This window comes from Triticum aestivum, chromosome 4D (assembly GCF_018294505.1).
Source record: "Triticum aestivum cultivar Chinese Spring chromosome 4D, IWGSC CS RefSeq v2.1, whole genome shotgun sequence".
In the NCBI taxonomy this organism is placed as follows: domain Eukaryota; kingdom Viridiplantae; phylum Streptophyta; class Magnoliopsida; order Poales; family Poaceae; genus Triticum; species Triticum aestivum.
Window position 1 is genome coordinate 388,811,694 of NC_057805.1, and position 6,219 is coordinate 388,817,912.

A 6,219-nucleotide genomic window follows, 5' to 3' on the forward strand; every position below is an offset into this window, starting at 1 on the left:
AAACCACCAGTGGAGCGTCTGTCATCTGGACATCCTGCCCAGTCAGAATCAGAGAAAGCACTAACAAGAGTTGAAGAAGACTTGCTGAAAGTAAGACCAAGACTCATAGTATCTTTGACATATCTCACTATGCGCTTGGCAGCAGTCCAATGAGTTATAGTGGGAGCATGAAGGAACTGACATACTTTATTAACAGCAAAGAAAATATCAGGCTTTGTTAAAGTCAAGTACTGAAGAGCTCCCACTAAGCTTCTGTATCTGGTACTGTCTTCCTGACTCAAGATTTTTCCATCAGTGAGTGACAGTTTTTCTGTGCTAGATAGTGGTGTTGGTGAAGGCTTACATCCTTGTAACCCAACTCTCCTTACCAGATCAGTGGCATACTTTTCCTGAGAGAGATGCAAACTGTCTCCATGTCCCTTTACTTCAATTCCCAGAAAGAAGTGTAGATCTCCCAGATCCTTAAGGGCAAACTCAGCACTCAAATCCTTTAGCAGACCTGACACAGCTTCATTAGATGAACTTGTGACAATGATATCATCAACGTAGATGAGAACAAATATGGAGGTATTTGATTTATTATAAATGAACAAGGATGTGTCAGATTTTGAAGGAAGGAAACCAAGTGCCTGCAATTTCTGACTCAGTCGTGAGTACCACGCCCTGGGAGCCTGTTTCAGTCCATACAGAGCTTTGTCAAGTTTACATACATAGGATGGTTTGCTTTTACTTTCAAACCCAGGAGGTTGCTTCATATATACTTCCTCTTCCAGAACACCATGAAGGAACACGTTCTTGACATCTAGCTGTCTAAGGCACCATCCCCTGGAAACAGCAATAGACAATACAAGGCGAATAGTGGCAGCTTTAACAACGGGACTAAAAGTATCCTCATAGTCTATGCCATACCGCTGTTTAAAGCCCTTTGCAACGAGTCTAGCCTTGTAGCGACCTATGGTTCCATCAGATTTTCTCTTTATTCTGAAAACCCATTTGGAGTCAATCAAATTTTTACCTCGCCGTGGGGGAACCAAGTGCCATGTTTGATTTTTCCGGAGTGCCATGTATTCTTCTTCCATACCCTTCTTCCACCGTGTGTCGCTGAATGCCTCTTCGGGAGTGCTAGGTTCACCTGTTGAACATGCCAAACCAAATTTCACAACTTGTTTGTAATTCACAGGTTTAGTTACCCCTCTCTGTAGGCGTGTACGCAGAGCAGCAGCTGTAGGAGACGCAGAAGATCCTGCTGGTGCGTGAGAGAGAGGCGATCCCAAGGCGATCCTGTCGGCGCTGCTGCAGCTTCCTCAGACGGATCGACCGGATCTTCTGTGGCTCCAGACGCCACTGGTTCCGTTGCATGTGGCACAGAGGATCCCGCGCTAGGTTGCCCATCATGTCGCAATGATGGACTGGGCCCAGGCGAATCCGCCGGATTGGTGCGGGCTGGGGGCCGCTCCCGAGCCGATGAGGGGACGCCACGTGCCGCAGGCTGGTTCGCTGACGCCACGCCTGGCGGGCGACACGGTCTCCAGCGCCTCGCCGTTCTGGCGCTCCTCCGATCTCGAGGAGGATCGACTGTGGGACTCCTGTGCTGCCGATCCCGATGAAGATTTGTCCCCTGGTGCTGGACACATAAAATGTGACGCGCTTGGAGCTCTTTCTTCACCCTTTTTTCACCTTTTTCTTCACCGATTTCTGTTGCATCATCACAAAGCTCATGCTCATGGTTATGAGAGTTAGTCAATAATTGATCATCAGAATTATTTCCCCCTAGATCAAGGCCGGTGAGACTTTGTGGTAGGATAAGAATTTCTTGACGAAGAAGTGCACCAGCGTTGGGATGAAGCTTAGAGAAGGGAAATTGTGTTTCGTCAAAGACAACGTCACGGGAAATATACACACGACCTGTAGGTATGTCAAGGCACTTAACACCTTTGTGTTAGTTGCTGTAACCAAGGAACACGCATTGCTTAGAGCAAAACATAAGCTTGCGATTGTTGTAGGGACGAAGATTGGGCCAGCATGCACACCCAAAGACACGAAGTGTTGTGTAATCTGGTTTTGTGTGAAGGAGTCTTTCCATGGGAGTTTCATTGTTTATGACACGACTAGGCAACATGTTGATAATGTGTACGGCAGAGAGGAATGCCTCATCCCAGAATTTGAGAGGCATGGAGGCGCCAGCTAGAAGTGCTAGACCAACTTCAACAATGTGCCTGTGTTTGCGCTCAGCAGACCCATTCTGTTGATGGGCATGTGGGCAAGACACGTGATGAGAAATTCCATGTTTTTGAAAGAAAGAGTTTAATTTTTCGTACTCCCCCCCCAGTCAGACTGGAGGGCAATGATTTTGCTATTGAATTTTCGTTCAACCAAGGCTTGGAAATTGAGAAAAACTTGGAAAACATCGGATCGTTTCTTAAGAAGGTAGATCCAAGAAAATTTGCTATAGTCGTCAATGAAACTCACGTAATATTTGTGTCTACCAACAGAAGAGGGTGCATGCCCCCACACATCAGAAAAAATAAGTTGCAAAGGCATGGTAGAAACACTAGTGGAAATTGGATACGGTAGTTGATGACTTTTGGCCTTTTGGCATGAGTCACAAATAGTTTCAACATCACGCTCACCAACATACGGGAGCTTATTTTTCCGAAACAATCTTTCAACTAAAGAAAATGAAGCATGCCCTAATCGATCGTGCCATCGTGTTGAAGACACTTTGGTGGCACTGAGAACTTGTTTATTCAATCTTCTAATCTCCGGAATCAAGGGGTAAAGCCCACGAAAGCATCTACCTCGATATAGCACCTTCCTTGTTGCCTGATCCTTGATCAAAAAGAAGAAGGGGTCAAATTCAAGAAAGACATGATTATCAATGGCAATGCGATGAACGGAGAGGAGATTTTTAGACGCACTAGGGACATGCAAAATTTTGCGGAGATGAATTTTTCTATGAGGGGTTTTAATAACTGAATGACCAATGTGACTAATTTTCATACCTTCTCCACTGGCGGTGTGGATGTGATCTTTGCCACGGTACTTCTCTCGCATAGTCACCTTGTCAAGTTCGCCGGTGATGTGGTTTGTGGCGCCGCTGTCAACATACCAGTTGGTGTCGACGCCATAAGAACCATCAGCAGCTCCGGCCACCTTTTCATCTTGAGAGGAATCATCATCGTCTTCGTCAAAATGATACCAGCAGTCCTTGGCAGAGTGTCCCGGATTCCCACAGATTTGGCATCTGATCGTGTCGGGCCGAGACCTGTTGTTGGAGGAGCTGCCGTTGCGCCGGCCCCTGTTGTTGGTGTAGGAGGGCCGGCCGCCGCCGCCATTGCGTGCAGAATTGCTGCCGCCGCTGTTTCCTCCGCCGCTGATGCCCTTGCCCTTGTTGTTCCGTGGAGGGCCTCGATGACGAGAGCCCCCGCCTCGGCCGCGGGTGGCAACGTTGGCAGAAGACTTGAAGCGCCTCCTGCGCCTGCTCCTTGGTAGATGGCCACCCTTTGATCGAAGTTTCTCATCATTGAGAACAACTCATCAAGGGTAACCGGTGTGATCCGAGCGTCGAGGGCGGAGACTAGCGGTTGGTACTCCATGTCCAACCCATTGAGGATGTAGGAGATCAGCTCGTCATCTTGCAGGGGCTTGCCTGCCGCCGCAAGCTCGTCGGCGAGACCCCGCATGTATGCGAAGTAGGAGGCCACCGACTGCTGTCCCTTCTGCACGTTCGTGAGCGACGCGCGGATGTTGTTGACGCGAGACAACGATGTGGACGAGAACATGCTCGCCAACGCTGTCCAGAGTTCGTGCGCGTGGGCGATCGAGGTCACCTGCACAAGCACTTCTTTGGAGAGGTTATTCAGAAGGTAACCAAGCACCTGTTGATCCTCCCTGATCCAAACCGAGTGAAGCGGGTTGGGGATGGTCTCCTCCTTGCCATCCTTATCCTTGCTGACGACGACCTTGGCCGGCTCCGGCATGCTGCCGTCCACGTAGCCGAAGAACCCTGCCCCCCGAAGCCGTGGCGTGATTTGGGTACGCCATAAGACGTAGTTGGTTCGGGTGAGACGCTCTGTGATCTGGCCAGAGAGGGTGGAGTTGGCGGCGCTTGAGGACGACATGGCTGGGGTTCGGTGGTAGGAGGAGGGATCGCTAGATGGGAAGAGTTAGGCTCTGATTACCATGTGGGAAACGTCGTACCCTAGCTCTGGGCGACGCCCGCGCGTTATATAGCCAGGGGCGCGACTCCCTGGATCGCGTACAAGAGGTTGAGATTACAACTTGGGAAAGAGGGAAGAGATATATCTAGTTACACAAGATAACAGAGAATACGAACTAACTATATCTATCCCTATCTCTAGACTTCGGATACAAGGAAAGGGGACCGGCTAGGCCAGGTGATATGATGTATATGTGTCGTTTAACATCAACAAGAAGAAGTGCCCTCTTAGCACAAAGTTGGACAACACCATTAGCACTCCTCGCTGCAAACTAGAGCTTGAATCCCTGGAAATTGTCATACTAATTTTTTATATTCTGATTTCCTCCGTATTTTTTGAATTTTTGTTTTTTATTTGCAGATATGCATTTCTAGGTGCATTTGAAGATGTGTTTCTACCTTTTGAAATCCACCCTCAATGCAATTTATTAACTCCGTGGATATTAACGAGATAGTCAGGGATTACAATATTAATAATAGAACTATCAACAAGAAGAAGTGCCCCCTTAGCACAAAGATAGGCAACACCATCATCACCCCTCACTCAAACTGGAGCTTGAATCCCTGAAAGTTGTCATACTGACTTTCGATTACAATTTCCTCCATGTTTTTTGGTTTTTTGGCAAATTGTTTTTATTTGAAGATGTGTTTTTTTAATCCACCCTCATGGCATTTTATTAACTCTACGACTACAATCAGATTGCACAATGTCAACTAGTAGGATTACAATATGAATAATAGAACTATCAACAAGAATAAGTGCCCCTTAGCACAAAGATGGGCAACACCATTAGCACTCTGATGTCTACTATGCAACCTTCTTCTTGTAGACTCGTGTTGGGCCTTCAAGCGCAGAGTTTTATAGGACAGTAGCAATTTTCCCTCAACTGGATGACCTAAGGTTTATCAATCTGTGGGAGGCGTAGGATGAAGATGGTCTCTCTCAAACAACCCTGCAACCAAATAACAAAGAGTCTCTTGTGTCCCCAACACACCCAATACAATGGTAAATTGTATAGGTGCACTAATTCGGCGAAGAGATGGTGATACAAGTGTAATATGGATAGTAGATATAGGTTTTTGTAATATGAAAATATGAAAACAACAAGTTAACTAGTAACAAAAGTGAGCAAAAACGGTATTGCAATGCTTGAAAACAAGGCCTAGGGTTCATACTTTCACTAGTGCAAAGTCTCTCAACAATGATAACATAATTAAATCATATGAAAATCCCTCAACGTGCGACAAAGAGTCACTCCAAAGTTTCTACCGGAGAACGTAGGACGAAAACGTGCATCAACCCCTATGCATAGATTACCCCAATGTGACCTCGGGAATCCGCGAGTTGAGTGCCAAAACAAAACAATAGAACATCCCATTGTCACCACAGATATCCCATCGCAAGACATACATCAAGTGTTCTCAAATCGAATACTCAATCCAACATAACGAAACCTCAAACAACAAGACTCAATTCATCATAAGAAGGTAGAGGGGGAGAAACATGATAACCCACAAGTATAGAGGATCAATTGTAGCCTCTTTCGATAAGTAAGAGTGTCGAACCCAACGAGGAGCTCAAGGTAGAACAAATATTCCCTCAAGTTCTATCGACCACCAATACAACTCTATGCATGCTTAACGTTTGCTTTACCTAGAACAAGTATGAAACTAGAAGTACTTTGTAGGTGTAAAGGGATAGGTTTGCAAGATAATAAAGACCACGTAAATAAAAGATAGGGGTTGTTTAGATAAAGAAACAACTAAGTTAGTTTTAGTAGAGAGCTTTTTGTCACAAGAAAGTTATTTGTCCCTAGGCAATCAATAACTAGACCGGTAATCATTATTGCAATGTTATATGAGGGAGAGGCATAAGCTAACATACTTTCTCTACTTGGATCATATGCACTTATGATTGGAACTCTAGCAAGCATCCGCAACTACTAAAGATCTTTAAGGTAAAACCCAACCATAGCATTAAAGTATCAGGTCCTCTTTAG

General features: G+C 45.9%; 1 pseudogene; it reads right to left on the bottom strand.

The window, feature by feature from the left end:
• Positions 1-3,505: 3,505 nt before the first annotated feature.
• LOC123100898 (uncharacterized) lies at positions 3,506-3,644 on the bottom strand (annotated as a pseudogene).
• Positions 3,645-6,219: the final 2,575 nt, after the last annotated feature.